This window comes from Diachasma alloeum, unplaced genomic scaffold (genome assembly GCF_001412515.2).
Source record: "Diachasma alloeum isolate Michigan unplaced genomic scaffold, Dall2.0 Dall_scaffold_00401, whole genome shotgun sequence".
NCBI classification, from domain to species: Eukaryota; Metazoa; Arthropoda; class Insecta; order Hymenoptera; family Braconidae; genus Diachasma; species Diachasma alloeum.
The window spans coordinates 249,995-267,219 of NW_021680540.1; the positions used below are offsets into that span (position 1 = coordinate 249,995).

The 17,225-nt window shown below is 36.0% G+C and overlaps 1 protein-coding gene across 2 annotated transcripts in view; it reads right to left on the reverse strand.

Annotated features, from left to right (window-relative positions):
• The window catches only part of LOC107042016 (zinc finger CCCH domain-containing protein 18), a 96,688-nt gene that overhangs the window by 78,447 nt on the left and 1,016 nt on the right, over positions 1-17,225 (reverse strand). The gene's annotated exons all lie outside the window — the stretch shown is intronic.

Genomic DNA, 17,225 nt, shown 5'->3' on the forward strand with positions numbered 1-17,225 from the left:
GGGGGGGGGGGGGGGGGGGGGGGGGATGAGAAGAGAAAAGTAGAACCGGCATTTCAAGACTATCGAAGTGAGGCGCCTATTAAACCATAACGGTAATAGGAGTGAAATATGAATTAAAAAAAAGAAAAAAATTGTGATTGCAGTTTGAGATGATTGAATCCTCCCGTGATGAGAAATCGGACAAGTGTTCTTGAGATATCGATCACTACCCCATTGTTATCCCAGAAATTGGGAAGAAGAACCCCCCAAAACAAATGAAAAACATCTCCAATAATTTTTTTTTCCTCCCGAGAATGAGGTCGAGAGTCTCAATTAAATCGCAAAAGTGAGAAGTATCCCAAGTTATTGCGGAAACGACTGGGACGAGAAATGAGATGTCAGTATGAAAACAATGGGGGATGCGATATGCGGTGTACCAATTATACGAGAGGTGCTTGCTAAAGGTTTTCTATATATCTTCACTGTTGAGTTACAGTAATCAGTGATGGTGTGCCTTGGGGTTTTGAATTTACAAATACCACAATGGTGAATTCAGTTACGTTTTTTTACATGGAGCTTGGGCTCGTGGTTGAGATAATCGTTGGAATTTCTTTAAGGACACGAAGATTATAACCTCCACCTAATTTAAATTGCTGAAGTTGGAATCGTATAACTGGTGCACGATTATCATTCGGTCGTCAGAGGTTAATGGAAAATCGCAAATTCACGAGTAAATATGAACATTCAACAGATCTCTGTATTAATGACGGAATAATTTTCATTTTTTGTTCTGAGTGAAAGCATTGTAATTAATTATTTCTGTAGTAAAGGGGAATAGAGTCCAAATTTTGCAATTTGTGCGACAGTTCGTAATCGAATTTCAACGTGACGAATAAAATCAACTTGTTATATTTTATATTAGTTGTTAAAATTCAGTAATAAATTGAATGTGAAAATGATCAGTTAATTTAAAAAAATACTACAGTATCAGAACCAACCCAGGAAGATAATTCAAGTACCACCTACAGTGCTCATCACCAATTATAAAAATTTTGTCATTTTTACTAATCAATAAATTTGTTAGTTGAATTGCGCGGGAAAAATCCGAAAAAATTCACACATAATCAGCATCATTTTAATTCCCTTTTCCAACATATTGCCTTTTTCTCGAAAATTGTGTAGATAAATGAGGAAAAGTCTTCGACCTTCTGGAAACCTGTTTCTGTAAATTGTTATTTCTTGGCCAGGAATTCCGGCCGTTTTATTGCAGAAATTTTTCAACTGCGATATTTCTGCAGTAAATTTCGCAGTTGTTTTGAATCGATTTTCCGACTGAGAAATAATTTGGTAGACATCAGTTGTCCTCCAAAATTAATCGGCTATAATCTACAAGCTTCCACAGATAGAAGATGCAAAAAAATTGACATATTCTCTTTTATGCAATGGAACTAAAGGAAAATGACTGATAATTATTGAACAACTGTGCCATTACCGCTAGAACTTCTGCACACATCTAGATTTGGGGTGCAGATGGCGAAATAAACCATTTTCAACCGTCAATAATTCGACATCGCTAGAGCACAATTGAATGTTTTTCTTTCCTTTTTTAAATCGGAGGTCTTTTCTCAGATTGAAGAATTCATCGATTATGAAATATTTCATAATCAATGAATTCTTAAAGGGATCATAATTTTCAATTATAACCCTAGTGCAATGAATATATATGAATGTTCCTCAAAATAAAACAAGGGCATGACGAGGGTTACAACAAAAAATATACGCCGTAGAACTGTAATATTCTTAATTGAAAAAACTCCTTAAACGTAATCATGAAAATATTTCCCTCAGAACTTGTTTTCAAGTAATAAAAACTGGAAAAAAATGTTACGAAACTTTGCATCATCCACTTAATTACAGAAACTCTCTCGTAAAATGAAAACGTTTATGTAATTAAGAAGAAAAAAGGCATTTTTCAATAATGTATTCACCCATTCATAATGATAAATCTCAACATATTCATTCACACTCAGCCCCACACATTCTTACGTGAGGATACAAGTAGGGCGCCGGCTTTCTTCGAAGACGTCCCAATTTCTTTGACGTGCACATTACGAAAGAGAACACAAGGCTCTCAGACCCCCTTTGATTATCATCACTCGTATACATGTGGAACAGAAATATACTGTCGCAGGTATTATTTTCCCTTCCTTCCACTCTCGACTTTACCCGCTGCATCACGTGACGCAACCCTGAGGCAATTTCGAGGGGCTACGAGATAAATTGTAGAACCCTTCGAACGACGTGGACAATCGATATATGGAGATTTTTGGGGGACACGGGCGGCAGAATTTTCGTGGCTTTGGAAGTTATGTCGAGCACGGACAGACTGGGGGACATGCATGACAGTATTGGGGGATTCGATGTTGTCACTTCCGCCCAATCGATCTTCCGCATTGTCCATGACGCTTGGAGCGTATTAATATGATTCCCAAGTGCTAATTCTGTATATCATTGAATCTAGAATTTTACTGCGAATTACTTTACGCTTGGAATAAATTATTTACAACGAGGGGATAAATTTTTTGGGATTAAATTTGGGAGAGGATTTCAGTGCGGAACTGAATTTTCGATGACAATAATGGGGAAATGTCAGGTCTCTTCCCAAAGCACATGAAAGATCCTTGAAAATTTGAAAACAAGTAGCCCAGGTCTAAATCAACTATAGTTTTTTTGCTAAAAATTATCAATTTGCTTCCGAGTGGATTAATAAAAAAAGTGCGTATTCGGTTTTCTGTCGTTAATTTCAGATTAGTAGGGATCCTTCCTGAAGTTCAACCTCAAGAAAATTCAAGGTTTTTTTGAAAGACAATTTGAAATAAAATTTTTTAGTGAACTGAATTTATTTTAAATTGGACAGATTGAGAGAAAACAAAATGAATGTGAAATTTGATATTACAAGAGTTCATGCTCCTGATACATCAATGTTGATGTCTCCGCAGTCGTAAATAAATTATTTAAATTTTATTCTTCTTCTGGATAATTTTTCTTAAACTGGACGTGAGACCAGTATAACTTTTTTGCTAATGAATTCACAATTTGCTTCTGAATGGTAAATTGGGGAAGACGATATATATATCAGCCATGAAACCTTAATATGATCCCTGAATGTCCCGAATGTCTAACATGAGCTCCATATGCCCTGGTTAAACACCTAATAGACGCCGACTAAATTAAAATTAAACTGATTTAAACTTCCGCCGAACATTGATTAAACCTTGACGAAACCTTGGTTAAACTCTGATTAACTTCCGACTACATTCCGACTAAACCTTGGATAAACCCCGAGTAAACCCGGACTAAACTCCGACTACACCCTGACTAAACTCCGACTAAATCCCAACTAGATCATAATTAAACTTTGATTAAATGCTTCTTTAGGCTATAATTTCAAAGCAAATGATTCGATCGCCACTACCTTCGAACGCGACCGAGATAACATCCAAACGAATATTTTAAGCCATAATTGAAAAGATTTCGACGATTATTTTTTGAATAATCGTCGAAAAATTGAATTTGAAAAAAGCTCACATACTTACATATGGTCATGATCGTATTTATCAAAATTAGTCACTGTCACACAAAAAAAAATGGAAATTTCAGATTTTACGAATGCAACGCTTCCATTGGGGACGCTTAATAACAAGACGCCCTCTATGAATGTCTGCGTTAAGGGTGCACATTTACGATGCACAAGCAAATGGGGGCTTGTGTGAGCGCGTGTGTGTATACCTCTTTGACGGCCATATTGGCAAAAAACAGCGCCCTCAACGATATTTCCTGTTCCCAATTCGGAAGCAAAAAATGGAACAATTCCACCATGTTGTTTTCTACATTTCGCAAAACGTCACAAATAACGATAATTTGTTTTGAATTCTTAAAAATTGAATTTTTATTTTTATTCAAGTTACATTTTGATTCCAGTCGGGCAAGAGAATAGAATTATTCAGGAAGAAATAACAAGATACCTCAATGAAAATGTCAAATCCAACAATTGATAACTTCCACAAAAATAACCGCATTGTCAAGAACTCAATATCACTTCTCCCATATCAACCTTCCGTGTTAGCAACCCAAGGAAATACAGCATTGAAGAGCCAAGGAAAATAGAAATAAATACATCTAAACCGTAGAGGCCGCCGTAGATGGCCGGGTTAGAGTCGTAGGAAAGAGTTCCCTATTCAGGAGAGTTTCACTTCGTCTCTTCTGTGTGCTCTATTCGCACTGCTCCGTTGTCACGGATACAACAGACGCAGGGAAACGTGTGAATCGATTGACATCACCGAACGACGAGGGAAATAAGTAGAAAAAGTGGCTGGAAAACAAAATATTTGAGGCATGCACATAGCCATGTACGTGGAGTGAAAATTCACGACAATATTGACTTTCTTGATTTAGAATTTCTGCGAATAATTCATTTTAGTGTTTTCTCACCTCATCAATATGTTCAATAATAAATCCGAACCTCTCGAAACGATTCTTTTTTTGTATATGTCGTATCAAATTCAAGAGCACACTGAGAGAAATATCGTCATTATACCACAACACAAATTTCTTGGGATAAGAATTCCGGATAATGTGTCAGACAATGTCAGATTTCGGTGAAGTGTTCATGACTTGAACATGAACATTTCACGATAAAGTGAGAATTTCTTGCCACAAGAAATCGGTTTTTTCGCGTCAGAAGATGAGAAAATCACTAAAAACATTAAAAGCTTGGATTTAGTGAATCATGAATCAGAGACTTTCATATTGGATGAATAGAATTGAATGAATAGAGAGTTTATGCAGAGGAAAAACTCCACATATAAAAAATATATAACCGCCGCTTACGCTCAATCGCGTTGAGTTCGAAGGGAAGCAATATCTTCTTTTCCTTCTGTCAAACTATTCTTGTCTTTGAAGGAATATTATCTCATTTTGAAAAAAAAAAAGAACATCATCTTTTCATTCAGTAATTTCTTCTTTAGCCCGAAGACCACCGATTTCTTGTCTGAAACCTCCCATAAATTGATCAAATTTGTATGCGATGGTTTTCGCTCAAGAAATGATTTTTGTGATATTATGTCGATTTTTCTCTTAGTGCAAGAAATCAATTTTTGTGCATTCATCATAGAAATGGATGATTGTTAAGAGGAGACTAGAATTAGAGTTCTCCTAAGGATAATTGAGGTAATATAATGTTAAACAAGATATGAAAAATCGAATTATCACGTTTTATTATTTAGTTATATTAAAAATGTTCGAAGATGATAAAAACTAATAGAATTACTTTGCACAGGACGAGATACGGATTTTTAAGGTCTATTTGATTACAACTGATAGTTCAACAACATGTTCAGTAATAAATCCAATCTTTACTGATCTCTCGACTCGATTCTAATTTTGTTGTATTTTCATAACGAATTCAAAGCAAAAAATCAATTTTCTGTGCCTTAATCACAGAAACGAGTGATTTTAGGAGGAGACTACAGAAGTTGACGGAAGATTTTTATAAAGATGTTTTTTATTTAATTTAATGTTGAGCAATATGTGAAGATTCAAATTGTCACGTTTTATGATTTGTCCACATTAAAAAAGTTCCAAGATGAGAAGAACTAATAGAGTTAATTTTCGCAGGACGAGATATTGATTTTTAAGGCATATTTGATTACGACTGATAGCGAGGGGGGTTAAGTCATATACCCTCGGTGTAGCAAGGAAGAAACGTGACTCGAATCCATGAAAGTTTTAGCAGCTGACGTGGAAAAACACACGGAAATAAAATTGTTTATCCAAAACAGAACTCTGCACGCGATGTAAACGTTTACGGATGGTTAACGAACTCATTAAAAATTGCAGGTTTATGGGGAGGAACTGTTAACTGAACTACAGACTAAAAAAACATGGAGAAAAATTGCTAATTGACAAATAAAAATCTGTGACAAGTGCTCAAATGCGGTCAATGCAGTTCTCAATTCTTGATGTTAATTCTTATGGATAACTTTGCGAATATCTGTAGAGAGAAGAATTTTCCGAGGATTCATCAGAAAACCTTTCCTGTAGTTCTCAAAATTCACTTTAAAAAAATCGTCCAATAAATTATCGAAAACCTCTTAATTTCTAAGTTATTCACGAAATTATCAACAAGAGAATTTTTTACTGTTCTCATTTAACCCTTCGGCTAAAATTCAATAGCAATTTTCCTCTTCCCTGGCACCTAAAATTGATGCTCTGAACGTTCAACACTGACCACGCAAAACAAACCCATTTTTTCCCCTTCCAAACGCTCACATCGATTAAACGCACCGTTGATTTTCCCCGTCGCCAAATATTGATCCGCCCAGAGACGAAAGTTCGTGAACCCCAGATTAAAAGCGTGACACGATTCCCCAAGAACTGAGGGAAAAACCCTTCGAGAAAACGTCCGAAGCAAAATCTTGTTCGAAATAACAAACTTCCGACTTCCAATCTTTAACAGATTGACAAGTCGAGATAAGAATAAATGAGTTATAGCGATTTATTTGAAGATATATCTGAAAATAAGTAGTCACTTTTGTGAAAAAAACCAACAGGATTTTGGTTGTAGACCGCCGTAAAACTTTCTTCAAAGGAAGTATTTCAACTTTGTCTCGATCACCATATATGCGAAAAAATGTTCAAATGCAATTACTTGCGGAAAAAAAATGGTCTACATGGATTATTGAAAAATCTGAAATTCGTCAATCTAAAGAGATATGATATAAATTATTCACGCGAAACAAAATATCATGCGAAAAAGTTCTAACAAATTTCTTTGATGTTTTTCCTTTCGAGAAATTTTTTACACTCGAAATCTGGCTTTACATGAGTTATTTTTAATCTTTAAGTGATCGCGCAATGGGGGAATCCTCGCCGTGTTTCGATCTTCTCTGTTCACACAAAAACGTTGGGAGTAAGAAATTCATAAAAATTTATATTCCTACATTTAAATATATGGGTGATTCCACGAAAAATGAGATTTTAAAAACGAGAATTTTCGCGAAATCAATAGTGCTTACTGAGTTGACTTTGCAATGCATTTTTTGTACTACATGTACTAAAATTTAAAGCGCTACCAACTTCACGCATGAAAAAATCGTATAGAATTTCTATAGGATTTTCGTATATGATATTCGGATATTTCTATACGGATATTGTTTATACAAATTATTTCTATACAATTTGTATAGATGTGATCCTATACGACCCACTGCCACATGTATAGAAACATTTCGTATCGAGTTGCGACATTTCTCTACGTTTTTCTCTGAAGCGTTTAGATTTCGTTCGTACGAAAACAAAAATTTATGTAAAAATTTATGTATCGAAATAATTCGTATAGAAAATATTCGTATAGAAATATCCGAATATCACATACGGAAATCCTATAGCATTTCTATACGCAACCTGTATAGAAAATTTCTATACGATTTTTTCATACGTGAATTACAGCATCACACATTACACTATTCGATTTTTTTTGCAATGTCATGGAAAATATGACAGTAAGTCTCATAAAAGTGACATTAAATCGGATTTAAGTGAAAAATGATTATGAAATTTCAAGTTTTAGAGTGAATTCAAGGAAATTCATGAGTTTTCAGTGGGAGTTAGACGGAAATTTCACAGCATAATTGAATTTTCAATGGAACATGAATATTCAGAAACAAAATGACATAAATTTTCAATTTTTCCTTCAATTTTCCTGATTTTTCAAAATTTCAAAGGAATAATTGGACTGAAAAATCAAGCACTTTATTGATTTTCAAATCATTCGAACAGAATATTAATGGAATATTTGAATTTTTTCAATCAATGACAAGATTTCCTGAAATTCCAGTGGAAATTGAACAAGATAAAAATTTTCGGCATTTGGCACAGAAAATTCAGACGAAAATTTTCAACAGTGTATGCGCTCATTAATCTGAAATTTGTTTTTTCCTTACAATTTTTGTAGAATTTGGTCATTTGCTAATTTTTCCTATGAACAAAATCTGTATGAGACTCAAAAACAATAATTCGAACGTGTTCTCACGACGCAATACGTGTGAACACGATCCCCAATGTATCACTCATACATAGCAACGGTAGTGACATTGCCTATCGGAATCAATCGATCACCGAGTCGTTCCGGAGTTCGCAAATGAGCAACGGGGAGATCATTTGGATTGATAGAAAGAAAATTATCTGGCTACAGTTATCTCAAAAATATAAATAATACGACGAGAAAGCGTCCCCGCAGTAGTGACACGTCAGTACGTGATGCAGGTATTTCAATCAGTTTTTAAGTGTATTTGTCGTAAATGAATCAACAGGGAACGAGCCGTAAACAGTGTAAATTTTTGAATTGACGATCTCGGTCAGGACACGACTTCTGATACCATATTGGATCATTCTAGATGACATTTCGCGGGTTAATTCAAATTTCTGAAATAATTCAGAAAACCCGTGAACATTAGTTTCAGTCAGCTAATGCAGTTGAAATGGTCACTGAATGAATGAATTTATGTGGAAAAATGAGGCCCAGAATATGTTCTTTCATGTCAATTGGGGTATTTCCTTTTCAACCATTTCTTCGAGTAGAAATACCAGCTTGAAAGTTGAATTTTACGTTGTGGACATGCCACGGTAGTGACATTATGCCTGTATTGTCTATGGCACATATAATTAATTAGTACAATTTGATCATCATTTTTTTTTGTCAGTTTGAATTTTCTATGCATTTGCAGCCTTCTTGACCATCTCGGAGCCAAATTATACTTTGGACAAAAAATCACAACTACCGTGGAATCACCCATATTAAACACATGAATAATTTTTTTTAATTAAAATCTGTTGACAAGTCAAACTCGCTGAAAATTCCCGGGTTTAACCTCAAAATTTCAAAATTTGCACCCAATAAAATCGAGTTCTTGGTTTATCTAGCAACTGGTTCTCTTTTATATCAAAATTTCTTATTTATTAACGATGCAAAATTACACATAAATGAGAAATTAAGCATTTTTACCAACTTTTTTGTTCACAAAATTGTAAAATACACGAGGGCGAGGGGGGGGGGGGGATTCTCTTACCTTGCGACCAACTATGTTCCGTGGAGAGTTGCGACTACTTAAAGGTTAACTATCAACAAAAGCAGCAGGTTTATATTCAAATAGCGGAAGACCTTCATTCAAGTCCCCAAAATTTGGTACAAAAAATATCTTTTGATAAACTCCTCTATACGTCTTCGTTTATCTGAATCCGAGTGTCACCACTCACCACAGAGCATACGTAATAGTATATTTCAGCACGTGTGGGGCAATTTCGTCTTTAACGTGTGTGGGGTTTACAGCATGAGCCGAAGGCGAGTGATGTAACCACACACGTTAAGGACGAAATTTCCCCACAAGTACTGAACAAAATTTTATGTCATGAAGCCTGAAACCGGCTGAATTAGACACGAGACGCGAAGCGTCGAGTGTGTAATCCAGCCGGTTTCAGGCATGAGTGGCATAAAAAGTTTTTCAATCAACCAATCAGAATCGTTCTCTTAAAAATATTCGACAAAACTATTTTTGAAATATTTTGTGTATAAATCTGGTTTACAAAAATTATTTTTCACACTCCAAAACAGGTTCAAATGAAGACACCAGACCTTTTTTGTATTCAACAAGACTTCCTACAAAACAGATCTCTTCATCCATTTTTCTAAACTTTATCCTTCTGAAGACAGCAAACAATTTAAACTTTAATGATTAGCAGAATAATCTCATTTCCCCCAAATAATTCCACAAAAATCTCTGAAAACGGTAGGTCTGGATAATAAAAAACATGACAATACCTTTTTCGTAATCCTCGAAATACCTCACAAAAAGCTTCCATTCAGAATTCCCCAAAAACCCTCTCTCTAAATTATTCCCCGAATCCTCCATACGCTCATCTGACTTTGTGACTCGTTTCCTCCCCAATTTCCTCCACCGACAATTCCTCATTTCATCAAAAATAATTCGCTTCACCTCCGCCGGTGAACACCTTGATAATGAACCCTGGTGTCGACACTCAACACCCGTGTTATACCCCCATATCCCCGGCGTTTGGCTTCCTATTCTATTGCATATCCGCGCGAAAAGATATACACACGGAATGAAAAGAAGTCTCTCTCGACGGCGGTCAATGGCTGCGGCGCACCAGGTTCAAGGAAAGCGGACCGGTTTGATTCGACACCGCCTGGAGAGTTGCTCTCGACTCTCAACTAACACCGAAAGAAGGCAACAAAACGGAATTGAGAAAAATAAAGGTAAGAGATATTTAGAAAGAATTCAACAATCAATAAATCGCCCCCATCTTTATCTCAACGTTATTTTTATCATTTTCTGCCATTTTTATTGATCAAATGATGCATCGGCAATTAATTACCATGCGGTTTCGTGCGCAACCCTAGGAATTGTTTTTTTTTTATCAACGCAATGATAAAAAGAGAATTCCCGACGTTTTCTGTCTGAGCTTTTCATTAAATTCTCCCTCGACCTTCCATTTATGGCTATTCAACCTCGGTAAAGATAAAGAGTAAAAAGAAAATGAGAAGATACGTCGCCGCCAGCAGCTCGGTACACTAGTGTACACTTCTCTCGGTATTCGCCATTTGGATTATTCCACCTGTCCCCTCTCTCTCTTCTCCCTTTGCACTCCTTGCCCACTGGGCAAACCAGATGGCGTGAAGACGCAGGAAGACTGACGTTAGGCATGTCAGACCCTTGATCCTTCGACACTGGAGGAGGGATTCCGAGAGGAGAAATGACGTTCGAGTCTACTGTACAATTTTTTCTGTTACTCTCTACCAACTACGGGGCACGAACATGGGTTATATGTAATTATTATGTTTGACCGGGCACGCGTAACCGGGAGAATAATGTATTGATGCACTGGTGGTCGCATTGTTCCGCGAATAATGAGAGAAGAAATTTTTTCATGTTGAAAAAATATTTTTTTTCTGTTAGTTTGAACATATGAATTGTGGAATTAAATCGGAGTGAACAAAAATTTTTAATGAGAGTTGGAAGGTAGAAACAGGGACGGGACGCGGATTCAGTTAAGGAGAAATGATGAGCTAATTGGGAATTTTTTTGGTGAAAATAATGAGGAGGAATTATTGAAGATTGTTGGTACGACATAATTTTTTTTTCACTGTTACAAAAAAATGGAATTTCATGGACAGTTGACTACTAATTTTCAGGATGGTGACACTGAATGCGATTTATGGGAAAAAAAAATCATGAAATTCCAGGTTTCATGGAAAATTCAGTAAAATTTCAGAATTTGAAGCTTTTGTTGCCTCACATGCGAAAGGTTCCGAGTTCAAATCCCGGCCGGGTAGAATGGTGCGATCTAACCATTTAAAGTCTTGATCATCATCGCAGTATATCCTAATCGGGTCGAAGCGATGTAAAACATCGATTAAAAAAAAGAATTTTAAGCAACATAAAGAGAATGAGAACATGAGAATTCCTTAATTTATTGGAATTGTTAGTTAAATCTGAAATTTCATGATTTCTTCCCGGCTAACCCGGGTAGAAATTCAACCGGGGATTCAGCCGCAACTCGGGTGAGCGCGAGCTCAGCCTCGGCTTGCCGCTTGACCCGAGTTCACGCCGCGACACGCCGCTCATCAGACGGCATAACCCGGCACTTGAGTTTGAGCTGTGGCTCAACGCTTAGAACTCAGCTCCGATTGAGTCGTGTCGTTTCGAGTGGAGGGTGGAATAGAATGATATTTATGCATTTGGAGAATATCGATTTAAAATTTGAATACTTTGGAAAATCAAGAAAAACCGAGCGGAAAAAACTTAGAAATCTTACGCCTAAGAAAATCTATAGGAACATAAAAACCTATTTACTTTCTTGCACCAAATTTTACCTTAACAAAAAGACTCTATGAAGTTGCATAATCTCCTATAGAATCGGCGCAAGAAACGAATAGAATTCTAATAGAACTTCCAGAGAATTCTCCTAGAATTCCACTAGAAATTTAATAGAAAGCGCTAGGTTTTTCTGTTGAATTTTTTCATGCGTGTTATTTTGGCATACCTGTATTCAACATTTCCCTAATAAATCGTAGAATATTCTTAGAACTCGTAGGCCTATCGAAAAATGAAGAATATCCTCTCCTGTAGCGTTGATAATTAATAATAAAGGTTCGTTAACGTTTTTCAAGTGATTATTTTTCTTGATTTTGTTTGTTGTATTCGCGAGAAAAAAGAAAGTTTTGACTACGTTTCAGTGAATTGTTCTACCTTGTATTTTCAGATTAATCCCATTCGATTAGTTAATATCACGTTATTTCTGATGAGCTTGTGATTGTTCATCTGAAAAAGCATGCCATCTTCACATTTATTCGATTGTTTTTTCGCTCAAATCACGATGCCATCGGACCTGTCAAATCATTATTGAGGTTAAGTATACTGGGATTGAGTAATTGGAGATGAACCTGAGGTTGAGCAGTGGCCATTCAACTAAAGCCCGGCGAAGCGTTTCGCGTAATATTCTAACGCTGGGCTGTAAGCGCGTGACGCGGCTCAACCTCGGGTACATGTGACGCGCGTGGAGTTTATCCCAAGCTGGAGCGGAGTGGCGTATTTCTAGCTGGGATACGGGTTCCGAGCCGAGCTCGAGCGGCGTGATTTCTACCCGGGAAATCGCATTCAGTGTCACTGTCCTAAAAATTCAAAAATATATTCACTGGAATTTTCTGGTTTGCGATTCATTTTCAGGGAAAATAGAACTGAAATTTACAGTTCTCTTTGATTTTTCCACGAAATTCTGAATTTTCAACGACTAAATTCCTTGACATTTCAGTGATGCTTAAATTCGATAAAAATTTCCGAAAAGTGACCCGGAAATTTCAGACAAAAATTGTTAACAGTATATTGAAGAGACTGTTGTCAGACTTGGATTGACCTGTTTGGAAACGTGATGACATGAAATGGCACAAGTGGTGTTACTGGAGAAACAGAGGAATGTCACCTTAATCCCCAAGTCGTCACGCTACGAGTGAATTCTCGCTATTTTCCGTTTGTTATTTTTTCACATTACATTAAAATTACCGTAGTAGAAAATTCATAACAATTGATATCCCTACTTACAATCATATCGAATTCATTAACATTTTTTGATACATATATACATATATATGTCATGTCATATCAATCGATTATTAAAATCTACGAAAAACTCGACTCGTTAAAAATTTGCGTGTTTTAACTTTGAATTTTAAAATTTTCAATCGAATTCTGACATTATCTGACCATTATTTCTCTTTTATATTCCCATTCCGTGTCCATTGGAGGCTCGACATTACTCGTAAACGAGAAATAGATGATTTCAACCAACTTTTCTCTTTACAACATCGTAAGATATACTTTTAAAAATATTCGTCTGAATTTTCCGTGACAAATCCAGCAAATTTTTATCACGCTTAATTTCCACTGAAATTTCAGAAAATCTTGTCATGAAAGATTAAATATTCCATTGATTTTCTGTTCGAATGGTCTGAAAATCACTAAAATACTTGATTTTTCAGTTCAATTATTCCGTAAAAATTTGGCAAAATGCGGAAAAGTCCGGAAACAATTGAAAATTCATATCATTTTGTTTCTGAACATTCATGTTTCATTAAAAATTCAATCAAATTGTAAATAAAAAAAAAAGTAAAATTTCCGTCTGACTCCCACTAAAAACTCATGAATTTCCTTGAATTGTATCTAAAACTTGAAATTTCATAACCATCTTTCCCCAACATCGGATTCAATGTCACTCTCATGAGAATTACTACCATATTTTCCATGAAATTTCGAAAATTGTCTAACCGTGTTTTCTAACATGGAGCACTAAAGAGCTTTGCGCACTCAAGCGCTAATGAAAAATATGCATTTTTGTGATACTTGGCTGAAAAGTTCACTTTCTGGGGCGGTTTAGTGAAAAAACTAGTTGTTGACGAGTGTGAGGGTTACACACGAGTGTAACGAGTGTAATCAGACTTGTCAGGAAGTACATTTTTTCATATGCATCGTACGATATTTTATGATGTGGCTGAGAAAAAGTGTCCTTTTTTCACTTGTATCATAAAATAGTATGAGTTAGACATGCGTATGGAAAAGTAAAACTTCGCGCAGTTGTATCGCAAAATATTACCCGATTAAAAATGCCAACACAGGTCACATTAGTTGTCCCAGACGTTTTCTATAAACGGATAAAAAATTCGTAAAATCAGGTAGCTTTTTTTAGATTTCAAGTGAAATTTGTTTGTCTTATCAATAATTTTCATCATTCATGATGGCCTAAAACAGGAAAATTGCCTCACTACTCAGTACACAGTATATTATATTAGTATATTTCGTCACTAGGCCAAAAAAACTTTTCTAGCGAATATGAGTTTGCAGCCCGAGCCGAAGGCGAGGGCTGCAATCATATTCGCTAGAAAAGTTTTTTTTGGCCGTATGACGAACAGTATTTTTTGTTATGACGGCCTTAGGCAGAGATTCACGGACGCGGAGCGGAGCGGAGCATCCGTGAAGCGCTGCCTCACGGCCGGAATGACAAAATAGAAATTTTGCAAAACATCAGATTTGAATCATCTGTTGTTGAGTCCTTTGAATAACGATGATCATCATTTTAAACTTTAAGGTTATTTTAACAGTTCAAATATCAAAGTTATAACCCTTCAAGGGTTAGTTATTTTAACCCTTTAAGTGGTCGCAGCTCTTCACCGAACGTAGTTGGTCGCATGGATGAGAAACCGCGCCCCGTTTATTTTACCATTTCATGAAAAAAAATTGGGAGAAAATAATTCATTTCTCGTTTATATGCTATTTTGATCGTTTAATGAATCGGAAATGGGAATGTAAAATGGAAACTGTTGTCAGGTGAACCAAGAACTCGATCTGATTAGGTGCAAAATTTTGAAATTAACCACGGAGATTTTCGGCGAGTCAAGTTTCCAACAAATTCTAATAATTCATTGGTATAATAAATACCATAAATCTGGACCAAAAAAATATCAATGTGTTCAATATCTACTGTTAACAATTGTTTCAAATTTCATGGAAGATATTATAGTAAATCTCACGCGAGTGACATTGAATCGAATTTAGGAAAAAATGGTCATTAAATTTCGAAGTTTTAAGTAGAATTCACGGAAATTCATGAGGCTTCAGTGGGAGTGAGATGGAAATTTCCCAACTTGATTGAATTTTCAGTTATAATACCCCGAGACCTTCAAAACTAGCTGAATATTTCCCGATAGCTTCGTTGCAAACAAATGAAAGTGTCAAGTTTTGCAGGCTAAAAATCCCGAGTGCGCAGCACGAAAAAAACTTGACACTTTTGTTTGTTTGCAGGGAAGCTTGAAGGAAATATTGCGATTAATTTTAAAGGTCGAGGGGTATTTGGCGGAGAAGTTTCCGGGACTGGATTTTGGTCAAGCGGAGCGCAGTATTCGTGATCGCAACGTAGATGTGGGAGCCACCAAGTGGTTTCTATCCTAACTACCCTTGGCGGGCAACCAATGAGAGTCTGATGACTGAACCAATGATGGGTGTCAACCAATGAGATCACGGAAAATCCAGAGATCTCATTGGTTGCCCGCCAAGAGTAGTTAGATCAGAGACCACTTGGTGGCTCCCACATCTACGTTGCGATCACGAATTCGAGGGCTTCTTCCAGCAAAACATCCAATTGGTCAGAAATAAATGAAGAGCTACTACACTGATAGAAAAGGTGGAACGATTCAGTTGCACCAAACGAGGCTTCTTAACTGTTAGATAACGAATCGTGGTAATAGTTAAAAAGTCTCGTTTGGTTCGACTTAACTAAACCGTTCTATCAGTGTATGCAATTGTCAGATGCAATTTCCAGAAGCTAGTGTGCAATTTCCGAAAAAATTTAATAACAAAAGAGTGTCGTGACCTCGAATATTGCGCTGTGATTGGCTAAAATCTGTCCCGGAAAATTCTCAGTGGAACATGAATATTCAAAAACAAAATGACATGAATTTTCAATTTTTCCCGGAATTTTCCCAATTTTTCAGAATTTTCACAGAATAATTAAGCTAAAAAATCAAGTATTTTATTGATTTCCAGATCATTTGAACAGAAAATCAATGGAATATTTGATTTTTCAATGACAAGATTTCCTAAAATTTCAGTGGAACGTGAATACGGTAAAAATTTCCGGAATTTGGCTCGGAAAATTCAGACGAAAATTTTTAACAATGTATTTGAAAGTAGGAAAACAAATTTTTGTCAATTTTTCAATCACGCAGTTTTTGTGCCAAAAGATGAAATCGAAAAACGGTGGTGATTCTCGGTTTTATGAGCATAAATAAATCTATTGAAAATGAAAAATGAAAAAATTACCGAGAACATTTGATGGAAAAAATCAATAGTTTTTTATTTTTTCAGAGGGGTAATCAGAACACAGCATTTTTCTCAATTAAAGAAAACAAAGTTTCTTGTGTATCAGCTCCAGTTTGTTTTGATTTCCTTCAGGTATGGCAGGATCACGTTCACTAACGATTTTTTTGTTGGAAGCACGTTCGAAAGTTCGATATTACAGACCATTAGTGATAATTAAAAGACTGAAAAATAGATAATACTCGCAATATCAGCTGCGAACTGGTCGATTCGCATGCACGCATTTGTGGGACGTTACACTTATTCGAGATTAGCCGACCTACACCGTGTAGTGAGCATTGGGTTTCGGGGTACATACAATTACTCCGGAATTTATGGCTGAGGTATTGGAGCTTAACGAGATGTGCATATTGGCAAGGTAACGGAAGGATACGAGGAACTTGTAGAGGTGGGCGCGGCATCGGTTTCACTAATATCACAGTCGCATCGTTAATCTCGATATTCCTTTTTTAGTCGTTGAAATTATACGCTAAAATTGGTTATCAGTAATCATGAGTTAATCATCGATAGAGAATTGATGATGTAAAAAATTTCGTCTCGGCAATTTCCAGAAAATTAGAAGATTTTTTGGTTGATCAATTAATTATCACTGATTGTAAAAACATCGCGATCGAATTTTTCAAACAGATTTAAGTGATTACAATGATTATCAATGAATAACTATTAAATTTCCCTATCTTATTAAACATTAAATGAAGCGCTCAGTGAATCTTCCCGGGGACAATCTGAGGTCTTTTTTTACTA